The sequence below is a fragment of the Rhinopithecus roxellana genome, chromosome 4 (genome assembly GCF_007565055.1).
Source record: "Rhinopithecus roxellana isolate Shanxi Qingling chromosome 4, ASM756505v1, whole genome shotgun sequence".
In the NCBI taxonomy this organism is placed as follows: Eukaryota; Metazoa; Chordata; class Mammalia; order Primates; family Cercopithecidae; genus Rhinopithecus; species Rhinopithecus roxellana.
Window position 1 is genome coordinate 178597191 of NC_044552.1, and position 26863 is coordinate 178624053.

The 26863-nt window shown below is 46.9% G+C and overlaps 1 long non-coding RNA gene and 1 pseudogene across 1 annotated transcript; one reads left to right on the forward strand and one right to left on the reverse strand.

Annotated features, from left to right (window-relative positions):
* Positions 1-2448: 2448 nt before the first annotated feature.
* On the forward strand, positions 2449-9429 carry LOC104663747 (annotated as a pseudogene).
* A 1718-nt stretch (positions 9430-11147) lies between these two features.
* Positions 11148-14504, reverse strand: LOC115896990. The gene is made up of 3 exons (XR_004056949.1): positions 14444-14504; positions 12438-12871; positions 11148-12075 (listed from the first exon to the last, which is right to left on the reverse strand). It is a non-coding gene; the product is annotated as an uncharacterized LOC115896990 (long non-coding RNA).
* Between the last annotated feature and the right edge of the window lie 12359 nt (positions 14505-26863).

Sequence of the window (26863 nt, forward strand, 5' to 3'; positions counted from 1 at the left end):
GTAAGGAGAAATAATGCAATATAAATACGCAGAAAGGTTTTGAATGAACATTTCTCCAGAGAAGTATACATTGGTCACTAAGCCCATGAAAAGAGGCTCAGCATCTGTAGCCATTAGGGAAAGGCAAATCACAGCCACAAGAAGATGCCACCTCACACCTAGTAGGATGGCTGTCATCATAATCATAGTGAGGACATGGAGAGACAGGATCCTTCACCCCTGCCACAGGCAGAGCGCAGGGAGCTGGAGTCGGGGTGGAATGTTGGTGAGAGTATGTCCTGGGGGGCTGTGATGGTGAATATTAGCTGGCCAGTGGATTGGATTAGGGGATGCCTAGGTGGCTGGTAATGTATTCTTTCTGGGTGTGTCTGTCAGGGTGTTGCAAGAGGAGAATGACATTTGAGTCGGGGGACTGGAAGATGTACCACACCATGGGCTGCCAGCTGGGCTAGAAGAGAACAGGCAGGAGAGGGTGGGGTGACCCTGTGGGCGGAGCTCTCTGGCTTCTCTCTGTCTTCTCTGGGGGTTCTTGCATCCTTCCTCCTTGGAAATCAGACTGCAGGTTCTTTTGCCTCAGGGCTCTGGGACTTGCACCAGCAGTTTCCCACTTCCAGGGGCTCTGGGAGCTTTGGCGGGGCTGAAGCCTGCCCTATGGACTTCCCCAGTTTTGAGGCTTTCAGACTTGGACTGGCCTTTACTGGCTTCCCTCTTCCCCAGCTTGCAGACGGTCTACCATTGGACTTCACCTTGAAATCCCATGTGCCAATTCTCCCTAATAAACTCATGTATATATATACATATATGTATATATCTGTGTCCTGTTGGTGCAGTCACTCTGGAGAACCCTGAGTAACCCGGGTGTGGGGGTTGTCCCTCTGTCACTCTCTTCCCATTTTGGGGGCGGGAGTTTCTCCTTGTTCTCCTGCCACCTGCTGCTTCTTCCCCTTTTCCCATTTTCTCTCTGAACCTATCTTTTCCACACATCCCGAGCTTTTCTCAGCCTCAGGACGTCCATCCTGGAAGGGGCCTCAGACCAGCGGAGTAACCAGGAGCCCTGGACCACAGGCGACGGGGTCGGGGAGGGGACAAAAAGAAGCTTCTGGACAGACCCGTGGACCCAAAGTACAGGGGGAAGTTCAAGGGCAGGGAGCCCTGGAAATGCTGGAGGGTTTGTGTGGTGGAGGGCCGGTGAGAACAGAGCATCTCTGTCTGGGATGTCTGTGCTGGCCTTTCCGCGAGATCCCCACCCTCACCTCTGGTCATGCATGTGTCCTGGTAGTTCAGGCTGTTTCCGCCCCAGGGCGCTGTGGAGGTGCCGGCCTCACCAGAGAGACCCTCTGTGCCCTCTGGCGCCCTCCAATCCTCTCGTCCCTCCCATCCTCCTGCTGTTATAGGAGATAAGAAAGAAATCATTAGGTAGATAGGGTAAAAAGGGTCCCAGGCAAAAATTTTCCTTCTATCAAAAAGCAGCTCAGAAAGTGCTCCTTTTCTAACCTCAAGCAGTTCACAGAATCACTTGTCTTCTAACAAAGAGTATCCTAGAAGATCAGTAAGGAACCAGGGCACAGAACTACCCCCTGCGAGGGCGCCGCCCACCAGCAGCCTCAAGCAGTCAGGCAGGGGATCCGCGCTGGAGCCTCGCTGTGGGAGCCCCAAGGACCCCAGCTGTAAAGTCACATCTCCGCAGCAGCCCCGTGTTAAAATCCTCCCCGCCCCCTGCACCAGGCTGTAGGAGGAAACCATCAGCTGTCTCTGATTTCCCATTTCCTCAAGCCCGGAGACAAACATTGTCCCCTACCGCGATGGGTGGAGTCCTCACACGTCTTCCAAAGGCGGTTCCGCCCCGCGGGTACCCGCCAGGTGCCGAGTACCTTCCGGTGGGACATCGGTGGCAGCCGGGCGCCACCTGCGGGGCATCACTCAGGCAGGACCCGGCCCAAGCTCGAGTGATGCAGGCGCCATCGGAGGAGCGCTCAGAACCCGGAGGTACTAGGCGGGGCGCTGAAACCACCCGCAACGAACTTTGACGAAAGCCTTTTGCAGCTGCAATCCGCAAATGCCTTTAGTATCCTCCCTGAGGCCAGCAAGAGATAAAAATGACTTTAGAGCGACCCCGACCCTATTTTACCACCCACAGACGCACAAAAACGAACACAGCAAAAGTACAAAACCCAATCCCTGCTCTTTATGAAACAGGCATTTAAGAACATAAAGAAGCAGCGCTCAAGGGGGAGGAAATATTTGCAAAACAATGAAATGAAATGATCTCCTGGGAAAGGTGGGAAGCAGGAGAAAGGCGGAGTGAAACGTCAGGGAGTTTCTCCGCCCTTCGGCTCCACCCGGGAGACTAAAGCCCTGGACCGCTCAGCGGGAGGCTCAGACGTTTCCCCCGCGCGGTGAACAGCAGTGTGCTCTGCATGCCGTCGTCAAGTCCCGGTCCCAGAGGCGATGGCTGAGGGCCCCACGTTCCTTCATTGCATCCTGGCTCTGCTTCAGCTGCGGGATTGTCCCTGGACCGCGCGGGTCGGTGAGTTCCAGTAATGGGTCGGAGAAAGAGGAGAGGGCATCGCGGAGGACTGATCTTTGTGACCGCGCCGCGCCTTTCTCAATTCCCCAGGCAGGGCTCCTTATGCCTCTGTCGCGTCCCTGGGGTTGATTCTCCCTGCCTGAGAAAACAGAGTGGTATAAGCGAGGCCAGAAACTAAGCGCAGTAAAACAGCTCGTTGTCTGGGATAAATGCCAAAATTCTTGGTCTGGCGGCCAAGGAAATTAAGGATCGGGACGAACACCCACGGAGTGAGATAGGAGCAGGAGTTTAATAGGCGAAAGGAAAAAACAGCTCTCTGTCACAGAGAGGCCCATGTGGCCGGAACAGCCGGTTAGAACCAGATGTGCCACCTGCATAGGGCAGTCACTAGCAGTCCCTACCCCATTCTTAATCGTGCAGGCAGGCTCTTTGTGCCGCTCTGCGCTACTTACCTGCCTGTGATAAAAGGGGATGGTGAGTTTATGTGCCTGTTCCCAGGCACCTTCTTGCAGCTGCAGGCATCCCCACCCTGTGCACGCTTCCAGCTTCCCTATCTCAGTGTGCCTAAAGAAACGGACGGGGGCCAGGCGCCAGGGTTCACGTTTGTAATCGCAGCATTTTGGGAAGCCGAGTCGGGTGGATCAGCTGAAGTTAGGAGTTCGAGATCAGCCTGGCCAACCTGGCGAAACCCCATCTCTACTAAAAATACAAAAATTAGCTGGACGTGGTCACGTTCGCCTGTAATCCCAGCTACTTGGGAGGCTAAGGCAGGAAAATCACTTGAACGCGGGAGACATGTGGGATGAGCTGAGATCACGCCATTGCACTCCACCCTGGGCGACAAGGGCAAAACTCTGTCAAAAAAAGAAAAAAAAAAACAAACAAAAAACAAAAAGCAAACAAAAAAAAAAGGAAGAAGGGAAGGGAAATGGACAGGAATATGCTCACTGAGCCCCACTGTTTTTGCAGGGACCCATCCTATGTATGTGAAGTTCGATCATTATCCAGGTAGTTCCTCCTTCTGTGCCCAAGCTGCTTATCTTTGTTTTACAGCCTGATCTTCTAGGCTGCTCTTTGTTAGAAGACAAGTGATTTCTTTAAACTGCTCGAGGTTAGAAAGGGAGCAGTTTCTGAGCTGCTTTTTGTTAGAAGGAAAGTTTTTTGCTGGGGACTCTCTTTACCCTGTCTACCTGAATGATTTCTTTCTTATTTCCTATAGTAGCAGGAGGACGGGAGGGACGAGAGTTTTGGAGGGGGCCAGAGGGCACGGTGGGACTCTCTGGTGAGGCTGGCACCTCCACCGTGCCCTAGGGCAGAAGGAGCCTGAGCTACCAGGACACAGGCATGACCAGAGGTAAGGGAGGGGATCTTGCAGAAACGGGAGCACACACATCCCAGACAAACAGAGATGCTGTCTTCTCACTGGCTCTCCACCACACAAACCCTCCAGCACCCCCAGGGCTCCCTGCCCTTAAACTTTGCCCTGCACTTTGCTGCACTCACCTGCAACCAGGGGCTCACCAGACACTTCCCTCCCAATCGCCTCACCACCCACTGCCACCAAACAGGCCACATCCTTTTACCTTCAATCTCAGCCCAGCCCTCTCACCCCACAGGCCTCCCTAACCTCCCCATCCATGAGGGTGCTCTCACCACCTCTCCCACCAACTGGCACCTTCTCCCCCTTGCTGAGTACACACCCACACACCCCAGAACCTGTGCAGGGGGGATGGGAAGTACCATTCCCCACAGGATGACCATGGGAATGCAGGTGAGTAGAGACACCCACTTCTGCCCTTGGACCAAGACCTGCCTATTCTTCCTATTCAGGAGCCAGCATCATATAGAATGGTGGGCTGGAGGTGGCAAACCCTTTCTAGAAAAGGAAGGCAGGAGACGCTTTGGTCTTTTCAGGGCATGGGTTCTCTGTCTCTATGTCAAGTCCTATCCCTTTGTAGAGCAATAGCAGTCCAGGACAACCTGAAAATAAAAGAGGGAACAGAATTGGACACAATATCCAGGTTACTGACCCCAGATGAGTATACAAAGAGTGACACAACAGTGGATGGACCATCCCCTAGGGTGGCATCTCCAGATGGGGTCTCAGGTGCAACTCCAAAAGTCAGAACCAGTTCTGCCCTGCCTGTGGCTTCTGGGTGGTGTGGATGTGATGGGAGTCAGGTTCCCATGGTTCGGGGTCTGCTCTCCCTTCTTTTGCTGCTGAGTGGTATCTGTGGTCCACCAGGGCCATCAGGGACCCTCCCTGAAGCCTCAGGTGCGAGCTGAGGGTGAGAGGGTGCAGCTATGTGGTGTCCTGGGGATTGGGGCCAATTTCTTGTGCAGCTTCTTGGTTCCCTGTGGCCCTGCTCCTGCCCATCCCAGGAGAACCACCTGCCTCTTCTCACTGCTGGGCCTATCTTCTTAATGACCTAGAGGGTGAGGAGCCCATCTGTAATGGACAGCTCTGAGGCTACATGGTCACTGCCCTCTTATGGCTAAAGGCCATCACTGCCAAGGCACGGTACTCTACACGAGCCACTTTTTAATGTGTGAAGATTTCCCTGCTGTGTGTGGCATTGCCTTGCCTCTGAACATTCACATGGAATCTCTGTTGTGATTCACCAGTTACACATTGTAACCACATGTACCTCTAGGATCTTAGGGGGCCTTGGGTCACTGGGCACTTAAGGCAGGTCCAGCCTCACTCATCATTCATGGATTGTCTATGGCTACTTTTGAGCTGCACCAGCAGCATTGAGTAGTCACAATGGAGAATATATTCCCTGCACACCTTTACATATTTACAAAATTGCCCGTCACAGCAAACTCTAGTGGCCATAAATATCTTTGGAAAAGGTCACAAAGAATCATTGCACTTGCATTGGGGTTAAAGGGTCCTTCCTCACTGGAAACTGGTGTCTTCTTCTAGTCATGGGTTCAGGGTCTGAGAAGTGACTTCATTCTGCAAATTGGGCAAAGCAGCCTTGTTCTTGATGGAGTGGCTGCTTTCAGCCTCCTGGTCATCCATCATTTGTTTCATCTGTGTTTGTTGTAATTATTTAAATCCAGCAGTACCTGGGTTGGGTTTCCATCTCTTTTGGATCTTGGACCCCTTTGTTATATGAGCCATAGATATAGCTTTGTATGGCTGAGGTCCCCAGCTGGCATTGTGACTTCTCTAATCAATTCCATCATTGCATACTCCTTGCTTCTGACAGTTCACAGCCTCCACCTGGCATCTGTTATTTCAGGATTTTTCATCCCATTACTACTGGGAGTTCATTTTAGGAACAGCATCTCCTACCCCCAACCCTGGCCTTCTGCAGTAGGCATCCCTGAGCTTCATCCCATTCTGGTGCCTTCTCATGGGACCTTCTTTATACCCCAGGTAAACGGGAGTCCTCCAGGCTTCCCATGAGCACAGTGGGTGGAAATTGTTCTGAATTTTCACACACAGATCCCTCTGACATGGGCAGTTCTCTGAATCTGTGTTCCTTCCCTCTACTACTGGCCTTAGATATTCAGATTTTCTATTTCTTGCTGTGTGGACCATCCCTTTGCCCAAGGTTTCAGGAAGGCATCCTCATAGCGGATAAGCACCATCACCAGGGGCTTTGCCAACATGTTAAATCCTGTGACCATGATAATTAATTCTTCTTTATCCAGCGGGGTTCCATCCTCACTCCATCCTACCATGCACCAGCACCCTCAGGGGTGGACCCACACCCTCTCCCACGTCCCACAGTCCACGTTGGCTGCTGCTGAAGATCCTCTGCCATCCAGGCCCTTCCTCCCCTAGCAGGCCTGACACCTCTCATGTGTTGACCGATGTGGACAGAGGGGCAGTGGGACATGTCTGGGGGCATGTGGTTTCTCAGCAGGCAGAGACCTCCTCCTCCTCTTCCTTCTCCTTCTCCTCCTCGTCCTCATGCAAGGGGTGAGCACTTGCCTTAAACTTGTGGACACCACAGTTCTGGAGGGGGCACTCCTTTCTGGGCCAGCCCAGCCCTCCAGAGGTGTCCTCTTATTGTCACAGTGTGGAGGAGGGCTAACTAGGGGTCTTTCTCTCCCCACCCACCCCTCACCTGCCTTTCTCCACAGACCCTCACTCTCTTTGCTATGACATCACCATCATCCCTAAGTTCAGACCTGGACCACGGTGGTGTGCAGTTTAAGGCCAGGTGGGTAAAAAGACTTTTCTTCACTATGACTGTGGCAACAAGACAGTCACACCCGTCAGTCCCCTGGGGAAGAAGCTAAATGTCACAAAGGCCTGGAAAGCACAGAACCCAGTACTGAGACAGGTGGTGGACATGCTCACAGAGCAACTGCTTGACATTCAGCTGGAGAATTACACACCCAAGGGTAAATTTCCGATGGCCCAGGACAGGAGGGAGCAGACACAGTGGTAGGTTAGAGGCATTTATAGTTTTCATGTAAAAATACAAATGGGGGCTGGGCACCGTGGCTCACGCCTGTAATCTCAGCGCTTTGGGAGGCTGAGGTGGGCCGATCACAAGGTCAGGTATTTGAGACAAGACTGATCAACATGGTGAAACCCTGTCTCTACTAAAAATGCAAAAATTAGCCAGGTGTGGCGGTGCACGCCTGTAATCCTAGCTACTTGGGAAGCTGAGGCAGGAGGATCGCTTGAACCCAGGAGGCAGAGGCTGCAGTGAGCTGAGGTTGTGCCACTGCATTCCAGCCCGGGCAACAGAGTAAGACTTTGTCTCAAAAAAAAAAAAAAAAATTACAAATGGGAAGGTCATCTTACCCCTCAAGAGGTCTAGAGGCAAGGCTAAGATGTGGCAGAGAGAGTAAGCCCAGGAAATTGTAAGGGGAACAGGATGGGGGTGCAAAATTTGTCAAGACCAGAGCTGATCTCTCTCTAATGGGGGCAGAACCCCTCACCCTGCAGGCCAGGATGTCTTGTGAGCAGAAAGCCAAAGGACACAGCAGTGGATCTTGGCAGTTCGGTTTCAATGGACAGGTCTTCCTCCTCTTTGACTCAGCGAACAGAATGTGGACAACGGTTCACCCTGGAGCCAGAAAGATGAAAGAAAAGTGGGAGAATGACAAGGATGTGACCATGTCCTTCCATTACATCTCAATAGGAGACTGCACAAGATGGCTTGGGGACTTCTTGATGGGCATGGACAGCACCCTGGAGCCAAGTGCAGGAGGTAACAGAAGAAAGAGAAATGGGGATCTCAAGTGGGTATCCCTGGAGGAGGCTCAGAAGAAAGCGATCTGGGGTAATCCCAAGAGGAGGGGGTTTTAGTTCCTGGGCACACTCAATTCCTATGGCAGAAGTTCAGGGCTTCATTCCAGAGAAACCAGTTCAGGTATCAGCAAGTAATGTGGAAAGTGAAGAGAAGAGAGTGTCCAGGACGAGGTTTAGAAAGAGCCCAAACCCCTTGGACACATGGGATTCCTGGCCGGGCCCTGGGCTGATGCCCCTGCCATCCCACCTCCATCACACTCCAGATCCTGACCCAGCTGATGGCTCTGTCTGGAGCAGAGTGGACTCAGAGACCAGGGATATGGTGGCACATGGGGGCAGGTGAGCTGCTGCTGGAGTTTCATGCTTACCACTGAGCTCACTAGGAATGGATGGCACAGGCCATGGACAGTCACATTCAGAGTTATGAGTGCCACTTCAGGGTGATGTGGGAAGCTCTCTGATGTGGTACATCAAGGAAATGGTTGGTACAGGCTTCAGGGCTAGGTCTGGGTGCGCAGGGAAAAACCTGCCCCTCAGTGACAGGGGCTGAGAGATGGGGAGTAGTGGCTATGGAGGGGTTTCCCAGGACAAATGACCCAGGACTTCTTCAGCAACATAAACCAACTGCTGTGTCTTTTTGGAAGGGTGAACATGTTCCCAAGAAGGCACCGTGAGCATGGTCTCCTTCAAACTTTTTATTCTTGCTGGCAGCATGTCCATCATAATATAAAGTTAGCAGTAAAATATTCCACTAAAGTGCAGTATGTTTTCTCATGTTGGTATTACATTTCTGTTTCTATGTCAGACTAGAACATCTGAACTAGCAAAAGATTAAGCAACCCAAATGCTGGATTAAAAAAATGTTAAATCTTTCAAATATATTAATGAGGACTTATGAGTAACACACAATAAGAAGTACCACATGAATCTAAAACTCTCCACATAGTTTCAAAAATATGGAGATCAAATAATAGGGCAAAGAAAGCACCCTGATCTATATTTTCAGTAAAATGAGTAGATAGGAAATGCCTAAATCCATCAGATCCTTGTCTGTAAAACAGATAATCGAAACAACTGGTGAATCTTGGGTAGTGTCTGAGCATGAGATGGATATAATGTATGGATGTGAAATCTGTTTTGGTGATTGTATTGTGCTTATTAGGAGAGTGTCGTGGTTTGTAGGAAGAACACTAAAGTATGGGGCATGAGGTGGTGTCATTAAAGATGAGGCATCAGCGTGGCAGCTCACTCTCAAGTAGTGCAGGCAGAGAAGTTCTCTGGATTCTGCTTGCAAATACTTTGCAATTCTTGGTGGTTTCACATTGGATTTTTTGTTTGTTTTGTTTTGTTTTGTTTTACTAGTTGAAAGTGGGAACGTAAGAAAAACATACTTTTAAGAAACTGATGTAAAGAGATGAATACCTCAATAAATCCACTACGGTTCCTTCTCCTCCAAAGCCGGGCCTCCAGGTGTTTCCCTCTCACTCTCTGTTCTCTGCTTTGGGCAGCTTCTCCTGCCTTCTCCTCTTCTGGAGGCAACTCCCAGGCCCTTCTAGAGCCGGAAGCAGCTCAGTCAAAACAGGAGCTGGGATCATTCAGGTTCACAGGCCTTGATCCTCACTTGAACGCCGGAGCTGGCAGGAGGCAAATCAGAGCAAAGACTCACCAACTATTCTGAGATTAGACCAGCTGTCTTAGCTGCGTAGGTATGTGCATGTGGTGTGCATTGTGTGTGTGCATGTGTGTCTGTGTCTGTGTGTGTATGTATGTTTCCATGGATTTTCTGCCTGAAACTCATGACTATAATAGAAATTTCCCACACTTCCTCCCTGTCCCTTCTCACCTCCTGACATCTCTTCCTCTCTGATCCTCTATGGTCAAACTCTCCTGGCCTATTCCTGGTCCTATCTTGCTGCCTCCAGGCTTTCTGTTGTGGTGCATCCTCTGGCAAGTATTCCATTTCCCAGCAGCTCAGAGTCAGTCATGATTTAAAAGGTGGGCACAAATGTCACCTCTCATTAGGTTAGCCATACCTTCCTGTATTAGGATTCTCTGGAGAAACAGAAGTAACTGTGTGTGTGTGTGTGTGTGTGTGTGTGTGTGTGTAGGCAGAGAGAGAGACAGAAAGATTTATTATTAGAAATTGCCTCACACCAATATGTGGCTGGCAAGCCCACCATCTGCAGTGTGGGCCACCTGGCTGGAGACCCAGGAGAGCTGATGGGGCACGTGCAGTCTGCTGGAGGATTTTTTTTTTTTGACAGGTCAGTCTTTTAGATCTTTCAAAACATCCACTAATTAGATCAAGCCCACCTCTGTTACAGGGGTAATCTGCTTTACTCAACATTCACCAATTTAAACATCAATCTCATCCAAATCACCTTCCAGGTTGACACATCACATCACACCTCCCCAGGCTAAATTATTTCCCGCTCCTGTGTCCTGAACCCACAGTGAGAGGACCTCACTGTGTGAGATCGGATTGAATGAAGAAAATGTGGTCCACACACACCATGAAAATCTATGCAGCCATGAAAGACAACAAAATCAAGTTCTTTCCAGCATCATGGATGGACCTGGAGGCCATTATCATAAGCGACCTAACACAGAAGTAGAAAACCGCATGCTGCATGTTCCCATTTATGAGTGGGAGCTAAACATTGAATACACATGAATGTAAAGATGGAGACACTGGAGATCACTAGACAGGGGAGTGGGGAGGGCAACATGGACTGAAGAACCACCTGTTGGGTACTATGCTTACTGGCTGAGTGATGGGATCACTGGGGCCCCAAGCCTCAGCCTCCCACAATTGACCCATGTGACAAACCTGCATGTGTACCCTTTACCATAAGAATTGAAATAAAAAATTAATAAATAAAATAAAATCACATGAGGCCAAAAAAATAGAAGAATTAACTGATAGGAGCGAGAGAGAGCTCTGCACTATGAACTCTATCCCTGCTCTAAAAATACACACTCTTGGTCGGGCCCACACCTGTAATCCCAGCACTTTGGGAGGCCAAGGTGGATGGATCGCAAGGTCAGGAGTTTGAGACCAGCCTGGCCAATATGGTGAAATCCATTTCTACTGAAAACACACACACACACACACAAAAAAAAACCCAAAAATTAGCCTGGTGTGGTGGCACATGCCTATAATCCCAGCTACTCAGGAGACTGAGGCAGAAGAATTGCTCCAACCCGGGAGGTGGATGCTGCAGTGGATCAAGATCGCACTACTGCACTCCAGCCTGGGCGACAGAGAGAGACTCTATCTCAAAAAAAAAAAAAAAAAAAAAAAAAAAAAGATACACTCTAGTGATCTAAAATAATTCTAAAGTGTATGATCATAACTGTATAAAAATTACATATGATTGCACCAAAACCCTAATATTAAACACTTGTGTGATGGAATATCAGATGATTTCCACCTTGTTCTTTATACCCTTCCTTTTTGTCCCATTTTCAAGTGACATTTTTTGCTTATCCTCAGGCTTCCCCTTCTGCATCCACCACCTCCTTTTTCACTGTCCACCTCAGTCCTTCCTCTGGCCTGGGATTGTGGCTTCCTTAGCACTCAAGGGACAAGAGCTGCATTCAGCCTCAGGATAGAGGAGGACGCAGGGCAGGTGGTGGAGGTGGTCTCACAGTGCAGAGGAAACTAACAGAGCCCAATCTCTATCGCAGACAGCTGTGTTTCTCCACCAGGTTATCTACAACCAAGACAAACTTGCCCCTTTCCTGATTTTTTTTTTCTCACTCTTTTCAACTCCTTGATGAAAATTCATATTCTTCCTCCTAAGATTTATTTCTACTTCTTGCCTTCACAATATATTCTGGTTTATTGTGCCCAGAAAACACCGGTTCCACCATGTCCTAAGTTACCATCTAAAGTGTAGCGAACAAATGGGCAACAAAGAGGCCCCTACCCCAATGACTGTCCTTTCATTTATTCACTCACAGGGTAGGTACAGCCTCAGCACTGATAATGGGGCTGTGCCATGAATGCTTCCCTGAGGAAAACAGACAAAATCCCTGCTCCAGTGGGGACAGCAGGTGAACATAATGAGCAGGTGTATTCCAGAATGTAGGAAAGCGACAGATGACTTAGGGGGTGGAGAACAAGGATGTGGGAAGGAAGAGAGAGAGGGGGAGGCCCCAGGTCCTCAGTAGCCAGAACAAAAAGGTCTCCCAAGAAGGTGACATGTGAGTCCTGGCTTCACGGAGGTGAGCTTTCCCGCAGGAGGCAGAGCCTGAGAAATGGCCTGGAGTGGTCCAGGGAAAATCCAGAAGGTGCCTCCGTAACATTTTCAAGATAGCCCTAAAACAAAAGAAATAACCAAGAATGTATCTATTAAGTAGTTAGGACCAAACAATATATATTTATGACTTAGCAATTTCATCACCGTTTAAGAAAATATTTCACATAAATTGAAAAAGTAGTATGTTTGTTTCATTCTTAAATAATCACAAGTGTTTACTAATGGACATGTGTACCTACTGGGCACTGAACAACTTCTCAAACCTTGGGAGCCGATTGGACACAGTTGCCATCATTTCCTATTTCATACAGATTTTTACAGGGGTTCTTGTTTTTTAATCACACCATCTGTTGAAAGCACAGATTGTAAAATTACATCTAAAGCAATGGTGCATAGTCTTAAGGTTGAAACTGTGAAATACCTTGCACTAGCACTTCCTGAGGTGTCCCGCAGATGTGACTGCTCATCCTTCAAATATTTCAGTAACCCCAGAGTGTTTTCTCACAGTGAGTTTGTGCTGAGTTCCTTGGCACACAGCCTGGGATCCACAGCCATGGTCTAGAGAGAGGACAAAAGAGGCAGTGACATCATGGCGGATGAGGGGTCCATAAAGAGTTCCTTTTTGGGAGAGTTGGGGCAGTTCCTCCCACCCTGCAGATCAAGATTCCCTGAGGGCAAAGAGCAGAGGGGTGCTCTCTGGTGGCCCAGCAGTTCTGCCCCGGGGGAGAGGTTTCTCTTTTGCTGCAGCGAAAACAAACAGGATGCTGCTTCATCCCAGAGCCACGTTGTTTCAGATAACACAGTGACATCCTACTTGATGGCTTCAGAAATCCTTGGAGAGCTGAGAGACAGCACCTGAGGTGACAAGAGAGTAGGCAGGTTTGGTTGGACATGACAGCTCTCGAGATGACACCCAGTTTCTCCCGTGCGTCTGTGTGTGTGCCTATATGTTTCTGTGAGTGAGTGTGTGTGTGTGTGTGCATGCATGTGTGTGTGTGCGCCTGTGTCTGTATGTGTGCATGTGTTTGTGTTTGTTTCTCTGAGTGTGTGTGCCAATGTGTGTGTGCCTGTGTGTGCGTGTCTGTGTGTGTGTGTGTGTGAGAGAGAGAGATAACATACATGTATGAATGGTGAAATGGTGAATTGATTTCCTGGTTGATTTGCTGTGGAGGGAGACAGGGACTCCAAGGAAGTTTCTTCATCCACCTAGCCTATCATCCCGCCTGACATTCCCTCCTCCTTGTGGAAAGAATCTATCCCAGTAACTGAGGGTTCATTACTGCAGACTTCTCACAGCTCCTCAAACTTCTGTGATATTTGCACTCCCAGGCCTCCTCCTCATGCTTGTCCCTCTGCCAGGTGCCCTGTCTTCTCCTATCTGGCCACGCTGTATTCTTTCTACTCCTACAAGAACAGTCTGAAATGCCACCTCCTGAAAAGCCTCCATGCAACTCCCCAGGCAGAATGAATCACCCCCTCTTCTGTCCTCTGATAGCCCCAACCACTGCGGGGACATCACATCATCAGCAGCAGCCACATGGGTGTTTGTTTCTGTCCCTAGATACTAAGTTCCTGGAAGACAGGAAACATCCATCACCCACATGTAAACCCAGCACCTAGCACAGTGGCTGCCTTATGATAGGGTTTAAGACACATGGGAAGAATCCAATCATCAGACTACCCCAGGGCTGCTAGAACTCAGAAAGGGATCTCCATAATTTGGGGGATTGGACAAAGGTCTTCATTTCTGTTCTTTCCAGCACCAACCTCCATGGCTCCACTCATCCCTACTCCTTCCTCCAATTAAGATTGGCCAGTCAGGAGAGCGGTAGGGGCAGGAGCAGCTACACCTGGTCTCCTTCACCACCCATGGTGGGGTGCACTCTTGGTGGGACCTGATAAGCACAACAGCTTCTGGGCCTAGGGGACCTGGGGTCTCCGCAGCCCCACAGAGACCAGGAGGAACTGTTCAGCCACTTGCAGAGACAGCCAGAGAGAGTGCTTCAAGGACTGCATGGAGCTCTGGAGAAGTGGGGAGTTCAGGACCCTCTTTTGTGGGGCATGACAAATTTAGGCAGGATCATGTCTACAAAAGAGGCTATAACTTTGGGTTATCAAAACTTTCACCTCCTTACCCCTTCCAGATCAGAGTGGGTGCTTTACTTGTTTTTATGGATTATTATGTCAACCAAAATTAGAGGTCAGAATCACCCTAAATATTTGAAACTTCTTCAAGATTTGACAAATGCACAATGTTTTCATGCCACTTCTATTTTTAAGAAGCTGTGGCTGAAGAAACATTTTATTGTATAGCATTGCCCACATTAATTATACAGAATTTTAAAAATCTACATAATGTCATACAACCATGACAAAAGTAAAAACTAAAAAGTAGCAACTTTTTGGACCAGGAGTGGTGGCTCACACCTGCAATCCCAGAAATTTGGGAGGCCAATGCTGGAGAATCGCTTGAGGCTAGGAGTTGGAGATCAGCCGTGGCAACATGGTGAGACCATGTCTCTACAGAAAATTTTAAAAATTGACCAAGCGTAGTAGCACAAGCCTGTAGTCCCAGATCCTCAGGAGGCTATGGTGGGAGGATCACTTGAGCCAGGGAGTTTGAGGTTGCAGGGGGTTGAGGTGATGCCACTGTACTCGAGACTGGGTGACACAGTGAGAGCCTGTCTCAAAGAAAACAACGACAAAAACAACATAAGAAATGACAAAGAAAAAATTAAACACAAATGAGCAAATTTGACAGAGGACTTGTGGGACCCAAATGACCAAATCATGCAACTTCTTACTTTTGATATAGTAAGGGGTCTGCTGAGTGTCAGCATTCCCAGAATGTTCCATCTCATGAAATATAATTTCCTCTGGTGAACCCACTCCTTAGTCCAGGTCCTCCGAGAAGAAGCAAATGGGATTCACATGAGGGGATTTCATTGGTGGAAACCCTGGGAGAACCATTCAGCAGGACACAGTTCTGACACCAAGTGCAGGAGGGAGGGACAGGAGGTTGGGCAGGTGCATCCTACACTACAGTGAACGGTGCTGGGACAACTGGATGGTGCATGCAGAAGAATGAGGCAGGTCCCCTCCTTACAGCACACACAAAAACTAGCTCTAGATGAATGGCAGATGTCCACCTAAGACATGAAACTATGAAAGCCTTAGAAGAAAATAGAGCTGTAAATTCTTGTGACCCCGGATTTGGCAAATGCTTAAGTACTGTATGCCAATAGCACAAATGGCAAAATAAAAGGTATTTTAATTTCATTTCATGCAAATGTAAACTTTTGTGCTTCAAAAAGGACTCCATTTAGAAGGTTAGAAAAAAACTTACGGAATGAGGAAAATATTTGAAAATCATATATCTGGTAAGGAACTGGTATCCTGAATATCCGAAGAACTCTTGCATATCAATATTCTAAAGTGAAATAGCCCAATTTATATATATATGCAAGAGAATTGGAATAGACATTTCTCCAAAGTGAGACAGGTATACTACAGGATGGTCACAAAAGAATAGAAAACTTTAGGTAGCAGTTTCAGGTAACTAGCAAAAAGAATCTGTTCAAATATCTGCAGAGGCTGTGGGCTGGTAAGATGCTGAAAACCAGAATGTAGACCAAGCTGCCTAAGAATGAGTGGACCCAACATGGCCCTGGATTTGACCTCGGTTTCACCTAGGACCTCATTACATGCTGATTAACATACTAAACCCACACCAGCCAGCTCCCGAGCAGCTCTGAGGATATCCGTATTTGTTGTGAAAATGCAGGCACCACAGTTGTGAGAAACCCTCTCCTTTTTCAAAGAATTTTCATGAACATTCCACCCCTTCGTTGAAGAAACTCATAAAGGTGGCAGCCCCAAACCCCCTTGCACCTGCCTCTCTCTTGAGTTCCCCCGCACTCCCTTTACTTGAGTGTGTACTTTTCCTTTTACAATAAATATCCGTTCTTTCTCTATTTTCTACTGGTCCTTGAATTCATTTTCCCAGGCGGTGTCAAGACACCGACACCGGCTGGGGTCACAGTCCCACTGCGGTTTGAAGACTTCCCTTTCCCCACTGACATCAGAAGAATAATGCAGGCAGGGCGCGGTGGCTCACGCCTATAATCTCAGGAGCTTGGGAGGCCGAAGCTGGCGGATCGCCTGAGGTGGGGAGATGGAGACCAGTCTGATCAACATGGAGAAACCCCATCTGTACTAGAAATACGAAAAACTAGCCGGGCGAGGTGGCGCATGCCTGTAATCCAAGCTACTTGAGAGGCTGAGGCAGGAGAATCGCTTGAACCCGGGAAACAGAGATTGCGGTGAGCAGAGATCACCCCATTGCACTCCAGCCTGGGCAACAGGAGGGAAGCTCAGTCTCAAAAAGAAGAAGAAGGAGAAGCAGAAGAAGGAGGAGAAGGAGAAGGAGAAGGAGACGCAGAAGGAGTAGGAGAAGGAAAAGAAGGAGAGAAGGAGAAGGAGAAGAAGAAGAAGGGCAGTGAGCCCAGGAAACGGTGCTTAGTGTCCACAGCCCTCAGGGAAATGCCAACCGCACCCACAAGGGGACGCCTCACCCCGCTGGAATGGCTGACCCCAAACACAGTGAGGCTGGAGGGGGTGGGGCCTGCGTTCCTTACAGGGCAGAGAGCAGGAGACAGGGAGTCCATGAGTGTGGGGCATGTGTGCGTGTCACCCTCTCCCCATTTTCCTGGCGAAGGTTCCTCCCTTTTTTCTGGCCCTACTTCCTTCCTTCCTCTCCCTTTCTTCTGCCCTCCCTCCTATCCTTCTGTTCCACCCATTCCAAGGTTTTCTCCCCCTCAAGACGTCCATACTTGAGGCCCCCAGCCCAGGGGAAAAGCCAGGACCCCTGGACCGGGAGTGTCGAGGTTGGGGAGGCGACAACCGGAAGCCCCTGCTGGACCCTGGACACTTAGCACCTAGTGAGTCTCAGTCTCCCTCCTGCAGGAGCCCCAGGGCAAGGAGAATGGGGGATCCTCGCGTGGACCACACTGTTAGGGCCCCAAGGATCCGAGTGGGATGGTGACGTCCCAACTTTCCGGATTCAAGCGATTCTCCTGCCTCAGTCTCCTGAGTAGCTGGGATCACTGGTGCCCGCCACCACACCCGGCTAATTTTTTTGTTTTTAGTAGAGACGAGGTTTCACCATGTTGGCCAGGCTGGTCTCGAACTCCTGAATTCAGGTGATCCACCCACTTCAGCCTCTTAAAGTGCTGGGATTACAGGCATGTGCCACCGCACCCAGCCCATCCTATATTTAATATGCTGCTTCATCAGTGTGTTGAGTTTCAAATTTTAATTGACAAATTTTTCATTGCTATAAGTGCTGCTTGGTTCTTTCTGTTTCAGATATAACTAGTCTTTTTGACAATGTCTTAATAGTTGCAGTGGGTTTTATTCTTTTATGTCTTTAATGATTTAAGGATACATATTTTACTATTTTCTTTGTAGTTCTAATATCTGTAGTTCTTCAGGGCCTAACCTACTCTGTGGGATTGACTCAGTCACTTACTGTGGTTTGACTCTTGATATATTCTGTAGGTTTCTGAGCTTTTTTGTGGCATGGCTTTTTTACTGTAGGAAACCTCTGCTGCCTACGTGAGGTTGTGTTCTACAGAGATATTATGTTTGATTCTGTCAACGCCTGTGGATCGCCACAAGCCAGGGATCATTTTTGTTAATTTTTTGGCTGGCACATTCCTGGAGCAGTCAGGTAGAAAACATTCTAACCCTCAGGACAGCTGCAGTGACGAATCCTCAGGGCAGAGTGCTTTACTGGATTTTACACGCGCAGTGCTGCTCTCGCTGGGCATCATTGTTGCTGCTGTGGCTCTTTGTTAGTTTCTTGGGAGGAGGAGACACCTTAGCAAAAAAGCGTTTAAAACAAGATTTGAAATTATTTTGAGAAAAAAAATTTCCTGGTTTTCTTGCTCTGTTGTTGCTCTGTCATGTGGTGCCTGCCAGTTACAGCTAAACAGTCACTTTTGTGGTTTCTAGGCAGAAAAATGCTCATATCACAAGTAAATGTCTAGGTGTCCCAGGAGGTGACTCTGGTAGTGTGTATTTTCATTGCTCATTTGCACTCTTAAAGGTACAATTCTCCTGACTTTTTAACGTTTTCCTAGGGTGCCATCCTGTATGTTAAATTTAAAATTGATGATTTCTTCTCAAAGGTAGTGTTACCATAATTCACACAGTTTAGATATACTATAAAAAATCATTTAAATCCATTCAACATTGTTCATTAAGCTTCTGAGTCATAAAATATCTTGTCATGTCTGATTAATTCAACTGAGTTCAGTTTTTAAACAGCACTGCTGTTCTACAATGTGCTACTTGTTGTTAAAACCTAAAAGTCCTAAGTGTTTCCAATAACTGAAAGGGATTGGGTGTTTTACTAAGTTATCTATAATAATTATCATAAATTTAAGACTGTGGGCTGATTTTATGAAATCTATAAAGTATAGAAATGATAAGAAGTAAAAATGAATTTAATAGAGTTCTAGCATTCATTTTTGTCTAAAAGCCAATGTCCAGTGAAAACACTGTTGTTTTCCTCCCTCTGCAAACCTGAAGCAAGCACTGCTAGCAATGTGATTTTCTACAGAATTGACAGGTTGATAAGATGATTCATGACTGAAGTAATATTATTCAGTTGCTTTGTATTTATAGCCTGGGAATATGCTTTACAACATGGCCAAATGTCTGTATGTTTCAATATACTCCCAAAGATAAGAGACTTTTTTTGTGTGTGTGTGACACAGTCTTGCTCTGTCGTCAGGCTGGAGTGTAACGGTGCAATCTCAGCTCACCACAACCTCTGCCTCCCAGGTTCAAGTGATTCTCCTGCGTCAGCCTCCCAAGTAGCTGGGACTACAGGCGTGTGCCACCGCACACAGCTAATTTTCATATTTTTAGTAGAAATGGGGCTCCACCATGTTGGCCAGGATGATCTCAATCTCTTGACCTCATGATCCACCCGCCTCAGCCTCCCAAGTGCTGGGATTACAGGCGTAAGCCAACGTGCCCGGCCAAGAGACTTTAAGCTCCTATGTTCACAGAGGAGTATTATCTATAAATTATATCTCAATAAGTATAGTATTTATAAAAGGTGGAGGAGAGAAGTCTAGCAGTAGCTGTATAAGAGAAAAACAATAAGCTTATCTGATCTCCAAGGAGCATCTATGAAATGGTGGGTTAAAATATAAACCATTCTCTACCTCCTTGAGACTGTGACTAACAGCCTAGAGCAGTACAAATCCACTGGATGAAGACAGGAAAGAAGCTCAGGCTTCTGGCTCCCTCACCCAAATTACCCCAGGGAAACAATGGAAGGAAGAAGGAAACACTTGGCCCTCAGGCTACACAACAGCAACCCTGGTTGCAAGATAACGACAGAGTATTCTTTCTAAAATATGAAGGAAAAGAACTTGAGCCTAGAATTTTATATCCAGTCAAATTCTCATTTAAATAAGAAGGTATCCTTCCTGTTGCAGCCATAACAAATTGCCACATACTTACCTACTTAAATCAGTACATCTTTATTATTTCGCAGTCCTCTAGGTTACAAGTCTGAGATGGCTTGATTGGTTTCTCTGCTCCCAGTTCCTCAAGATCAAGGTCAAGGTGTCCATCCGCTGGGCTCTGATTGGGAGGTTTTGGAAGCCTCTGCTTCGAAGTACATGCAGGTTGCTGGCAGAATCCAGTCCTTGGATCTGCGGTACTGAGGTCTCAGCTTCCCTGCGGACTGTCAGCTGTGACCCTTCCCTAACTCCTAGAGGCCCCTCTCCAGTCTTGCTCATGGCCCCCACATCTCAGAGTCAGGAACAGTGCATGGAATCCTTCTCATGCTTAGAATCTCTCTGACATCAGATGCATCTTTCTTGGCTCCAGCCTGAGAAAATTCTCTGCTTTTTAGAGCTCGTGTAATGACACTGGGCCCACTCAGAGAATCCAGGAAAATCTCTCTATTTTAAGGTCACCTGATTAGTAGCTTTAATTATGAATGTGCAGAGCCTAGACTAGCGGTGCCTAGACTCACAGTACCTAGACTAGCGGTGCCTAGACTCACAGTACTTAGACTAGCGGTGCCTAGACTCACAGTACCTAGACTAGCGGTGCCTAGACTAGGAGCAGCTGGTTTCTCTAGGCCCCTCAGCCCTTATTCTCTCCATCCCCTTCTTCCTGGCCCCCTTTTCTTTCCCATTTCCATTCCCACTTTCATACTCCTTTCTTCCTTGCTTAAAATACTGGATTTTCCTGTGGCTGGTACGCTCCAGGCTCGATCAAACAGGCTAAGACAGCGGTTAGTTGTCCTATCATCAGTGTTTTCTAGAACATATCATTCTAAAAAAGGTACAGGAAACTTGAAGGGGCAGCTTCCGAATCCTGCCCACCACAGTGTATTAGAAATATTTGAAATTATAGAAAACCTGAAGGATATTTGCCTCCTGAAGATCCAAGTTGGAAATAGTTTAGAGGAAGGTACCTCAATAGCAAGAGAAACACAGGAGATGCCACAAGAGAACCGAGGCGGACAAGTGACCAAAGAATCTGTTCCAGATTACTGTTATCTCACAACAATGGAAATGTGAAGTTAGGATCACAGAAACAAGGAAGTGTAGCTAAGAATAACCGGGAGTTACAGCTAGGAAAGATATCAGGAAAATGGGGCTGAAGGTGGCACGCAAAAGGAATAGGAAAACATGCTGATACTTCTAAAATTAGGAATAAAACAAAACCATTAATACCAATAAATGTGATACATATTGGTATGAGTCATAGGTTAAGGGCGGCCACCCTGAGAAGAAAACTAGAATATATAACTTTTAACCAACCAAAGAAAACCTCAGTATACTAAATGGAACACAGGTATGGAGGGGGAAATACCAGCAATAAAAAGCACAGTAAATACATGTGGACCAGGCACAGTGGCTCATGCCTGTAATCCCTGCACTTTTGGAGGCCGAGGTGGGAGGATCGCTTGAGCTCAGGAGTTCAAGTCCAGCCTGGGCAATATAGGCCGACCCCATCTCTACAAATATAGAAAATTAGCCCAGTGGGTGGTGCCTGCTTGTAGTTCTGGCTACTCAAAGGCTGAGGTGTAGCAAGACGAGCCGCAGACAAAACTCCTCAGACACCGGATTAAAGAAGAAAGAGGTTTTTTGTTTGGCTGGGAGTGTCGGCAGACTCTGTCTTAAGAGCCAAGCTCCCCAAAAAAGAAATTCTTGGCCTTTTTAAAGGCTTACAACTTTAAGGGGTCCACGGGAAAGGATCGTGATAAATCGAGCAAGCGTGGGAAACGTGACTGGGGACTACATGCCTCAGCTAACAGAACAAAAAGTTTTACAATGCTTTTTTCATACAGTATCTGGAATTTACAGATAACACAAGTAGTTTAGGTCAGGGGTTGATGTTATTATTATTACTTTTTTTAACTCCTAGGGCCGGGTGGTGGTGCTAAGGTTGTCTGGCTATTTATCTTACTTTGGTTTCTTTCTAGTTTTTTGCTTTCTATCTCCTCCTGTCTTGTGAACTAGGCAATGTGGGGGGAGGAGGGCAACAGGAGTAGTAGTGGTCTCCTTCCTTATCCCCCTCTTTGAGAATTTTCACTAATTAGTCGGAGTTCTCACTTTTATTTTTACTTTCTGAGTCTCTTTGTGAGACACAGTGATAGTGTTTTATGTAACACACTTGTGTTGAAGTTTTCTGACGAGCCATGGTAGCTACAAAACCTTTTATCATTTGAAGGAGCAAGCGTAATACACAGGGGAACAGCAAGCAAGTTTCTATTACCAGTAATATACTTACAATGAGGATTTTAAATTTTTTGTAGCTGGAAACTATTTTCTAAATGAAGACCTAGGATCAAGCCTGTGTTAAACCTGTAAAGGCACATGTATCAACTTTGTCATGTCCTAAGCAGGTTAGTTTTTTACTGGGTCTTAAAAGCTTTTTTCTAGCGAGTAACACAGTATTTTTTAATAACAGAAGGTTTTAAGAGCCAGACGCTTGAACTTGGGGTGTCTGTTTGGGGAAAGAGTTAGTTAAAGTTATCTAGAGGCATTAACTCTTTTGCTTCTCAAGGCCATTGGTGTCTTATGTTAGCCTTTTTATAAACATAACATGAAGAAACATACAGGCTGCCAGCAAAGTTTTCAGCCAACTGAGCATATAGGTTTTGTCTTTTCTTTTCTTTTTTTTTTGCTAAAGGAGGAGGTTCTGGTAACTTCTGGTTTATATGTTTCAAGAATGACTGAAAGACTTGGAATTGTTGCTGGGCTGGATGGGTCTGGGTTTCCTAAGTAGTATGTGTACAGCGGGGACACCTTATATAGGTGTTTCTTCTAGCATGGTTATGCAGGGGTAACAAGAACAAAACAATATACAGCATATTCATATCCAGCAAGGACAAAAGAGGTCCTTACCTGGGAAAATGGTTGAATACCGCGACAGAACAATAGGAAAACAGTATTACAGGAAAACTATTAGACTTAAGATTTTTAACTACATTTACTTGCTTGATGAGTCCTCAAGCTTTGGCCATGCGTAGACTAGTCAGCTGCCGGTGTGTGACTAGAGCAGGGCTTGTTGTCTCCTCAAGCTTCAGCCGCGGGTAGACTGGTCAATATCCGGAGTGACCAGAGCAGGGCTGTCATCCTCAGCAGCAGCTTGGTGTCGTCTCAGGATCAGCCGGGTTGGATGATCTGTGTCCTGCTGGCTGCTCCACTTGTCCTCCGCTGCCGGTGTTAGCTGACTGAGGGGCTCCAAGACGCAACACCTGCAACTTTAACAGCAGCGGGACTGGACAAGGTTACAGCACAGAGCCCATCCTATATGGTCCTAGAACAATTAGATTTTACTTTAAACAGAGTCACTAGATTTAAAGGGATATCAGACTTACAGGCCTTTCCATTTATTTAATCATGAACACTTTGTGTGGCTATTTTTAAAGCCTGCATTTGCTTTTTTAAGGTTAATTCCTTTAGTTTCTGGAGGTCCCCTTTCATTTGACTTATGATTTGGGGGTGGCTGACCAAACAAAATCTTATAGGGCAAATACCTAGTTTGTTTGGTGGGGGTGCACCTGACTTGGAGGAGGACCAGTAGGTAAAAACCTGATTTTATCTTAAACGAATTTCTGGCAATATTCTTTCAGTAGCTGCTTGAGTGTCCAGTTCATGCGTTCCACCTTTTCTTGAACTTTGTGGCCGATAAGTTGTGTGTAACTTCTATTTTATTTTTAACAGTCTTGTTAAATCTTGCACTATTTCAGCTACAAATGCTGGCCTATTGTCTGACTTTAAAGTTAGAGGTAGTCTAAACCTGGGGATAATGTCTTTTAACAGTACTTTAGTCACTTCTTGCACTTTTTCTGTCCTGGTGGGGAAAACTTTAACTTATCCTGAAAAGGTGCAAACAAGCACTAGCCTGTACCGATAGCCTCCAGCACTGGGCAGTTCTGTAAAGTCTATAAGCAAGGTTTTCACAAGGTATGGCTCTTTTTCCTGTTTAAGTTTCTTAGAGGAGGGGTTCTTCTCCCCCCGCTGCGTCCCTTTGTAACCCTATTTAGTGGCTTAGCCTTCAGTGAGAAATTGGAATCCAGATACAGCAGCATCTTGCTACTTTTAACTTCTCATGTGACCGTGGGCTCCTGGGAGCCTAGTCTGCCCTAGTCTTTCCATTCTTCAGCTCCTGTCAGCCTGATCAGATGAGTATTTGGTTCCTCCAAGGTGCAGCAGCCCTTGGCCGATGGCCTCTTTGTCTTGTGGCCTTGGCCATTTCCTTTATTGCCTTTTGAACATTGACCCTTCTAGTGTCCTTTCTTTTTGCATCTCGCACATTAATCTCTCTCTAGCCTTGTCTGGTTCTGGAATCCTTGCCCAACTTGACTTCTTTCACATTTACATCCACGTCCACGTCCTCTCACATTGTTAATCTCTCTTTTTTTATACTTACTGTTAGTCTTTCTTTTTCTTTTGCTCTTTCCTAGTTTTGTCCCTTGGTCACAGTTAACATACACCTTGGTGGCCACTTTTATAGACTAGGTGGTATTCGTGCCCGCAGCTTCTGCTTGATGTTACCCTGGGCTTGCTTTACAAATGAAGTATTCACTATATACTGATTTTCAGCAGCCTCAGGGTTAAACGGCGTGTAAAACCAGAATGCTTTATAGCCTCTTATAAAACTGACTTAGGCTCTTGTCAGCTCCTTGAAGCATTCCTGAAATCTTTTTTATATACTTGCTTTTCTTCTACTAACTCTTAGCCTCTGCAGAAGTGCTTCTCAGTACCTCTGCAAACGCTGAAGCTGAGTTGCATTCTCTGGGTCTTTTTTCCCCTCTTTCCTAGAGTTTAACAGGCTCTTCTCTTTATATAATTTTTCATTTACTTGGAGGGTTAAACAGGCATACCAAGAGTCAGTGTAAATGTTTACAGTCTTACCTTTACTGAGTTCTAAGGCCCGAATTAAAGCATTGAGCTCAGCTTAACGACAATGTCCAGGGTTACCACCTCATATTCTGCACATCTCTCTCCTTGTGGGTTGATGAAGCTGTTCCCGTCCACATATAGCTCCTAGTCTACTGATGCCCAAGTCAGGTCCTGGAGGTCAGGTCTGCTAGAGTAAACTTGAGTCCAACACCTCTACACAGTCATGCTCTACAGGGCTTTACCTGCTGGGAGCAAGGTGGCAGGTTTGGGGTGCTTCCAGTTTAGTAGATCAATGGTTGAAAAGGGCTGATAGATGAAAGTCTGTTGCCCCACCCCCTGGATGTAGGCTTGGTCATTATCATAGACAGGTCCTCATGTCTCCGTGAGAGGCATTTACAATAGCTCAAGCAAGAACAGATCTCAGATGACCCACTTGACTATCTTGACTTCCTTCCTTGGCCTCTTGAGGCTCCGATCCTCCCCTTCGAGGTGAGAACTGGGGCATGTTAGCTCCTGAATCTCATTTCTGAGGGGGCTGTTGGCCTCAGTAAAGCAGAGTAGGCTGGGACATATGGAGAAAGAATTTCTATTATCTCTGGCGGCTCCTGCAAAACTGGCTTCTCTTGCTGTTTCTGGGACTCCTTTTTTTTTTTTTTTTTTTTTTACTTGTCTGCTGGCGAAGCTGCTCTTACTTTTACTTTTGGCTTTTTTGCAATAAGCTGTTAAACAGGGCTAAATTTATGCTGGTTTTGTCTATGTTATATTTAACCATGAGTCAATATAAAGGAATTTGATCTAGGTACACTGGCTGTCCTCCGACCCCTGTCACCACCTTAAATACATGGCTAATTGTTCTCTGTCTATAGTTCCTTCCATGGGCCATCCATCACCAAAAGAGGGCAGTTTTAATTCACACAGAGTTCTTAACCTCTAAGGGGTTAACTTAACTCTATAATCTCTTGCAAAACCTTTCTTTTTTTTTTTTTTTTTTTTTGAGACGGAGTCTCGCTCTGTCACCCAGGCTAGAGTGCAGTGGCCGGATCTCGGCTCACTGCAAGCTCTGCCTCCCGGGTTCACTGCCATTCTTCTGCCTCAGCCTCCCCAGTAGCTGGGACTACAGGCACCCGCCACCTCGCCTGGCTAGTTTTTTTGTATTTCTTAGTAGAGACGGGGTTTCACCGGGTTAGCCAGGATGGTCTCGATCTCCTGACCTCGTGATCCGCCCGTCTCGGCCTCCCAAAGTGCTGGGATTACAGGCTTGAGCCACCGCGCCCGGCCGCAAAACCTTTCTTAAGGTTCTGTAACATGCATTTTAATAGAGTAAGTTTTGATGATTTGATGACTTTCCTTTTTCTTTTTGAAATTTTTTTAACACAGTTCCTAGCAGAGTGGGCTTACTTTGTGTCTGACCTATTTTTCTCTCGAGACAAAACAACATTCACACTGTAAGAAGGAAAGGGTAAAAGATCACTGACTTGCCTAATTCACACTAAATCAAAATCAAAACTAAAACCAAAAGCATGCCTGTTTGTCAAGCAATTTAAGCCAAGTCAAAATCAGGACCAAAACCAAAGTGCCAATAAAGGCATGCCTGTTTATCAGGCAATTCAAGTCAAGTCAAAATCAAAACTAAACCAAAGTATCAAGCAATTAATTCAAGTCAAGTCAAAAACAAAAACCAAAGTGCTGGTACAGGCACGCCGTGGGTGATTAGGCCACGCTTCCACTCAAATGGAGTGGGCAAGTTCCAAAGACCAGTCTTACCAAGTTTCAGATGTCCGGACTTAAAGTGCCTTCCCGGTGTTCAGCCACTGCCTTGATCCTCCACGGGGGCCTGCTGTCCACTGCTCTGACCGGGGCAATTGTCTACCCAGGAGCGAACCACATCGCATCACTCAAGCTGGCCAGAGTCCCCTGCAGGGATGCTCTACAGGGCAGGTATAAGCTACCTGAGGGGCTGCCTCGACCGTCAACCGTTGACCGTCCGTTAATCACCTCGCTTCCCAGTCAAGGAACCAAGAAATGTAGCAGGACGAGCCACAGACAAAACTCCTCAGACACCGGATTAAAGAAGGAAGAGGATTTTTATTCGGCCGGGAGCATCCGCAGACTCGCGTCTTAAGAGAAGTTCTTGGCCTTTTTAAAGGCTTACAACTTTAAGGGGTCCACGGGAAAGGGTCGTGATAAATCGAGCAAGCGTGGGAAACGTGACTGGGGGCTACATGCCTCAGCCAACAGAACAGAAAGTTTTACAATGCTTTTTTCATACTGTGTCTGGGATTTACAGATAACACAAGTAGTTTAGGTTAGGTGTTGATGTTATTATTGTTACTTTTTTTTAACTCCTAGGGCCAGGTGGCCAAGGTTGTCTGGCTATTTATCTTACTTTTGTTTCTCT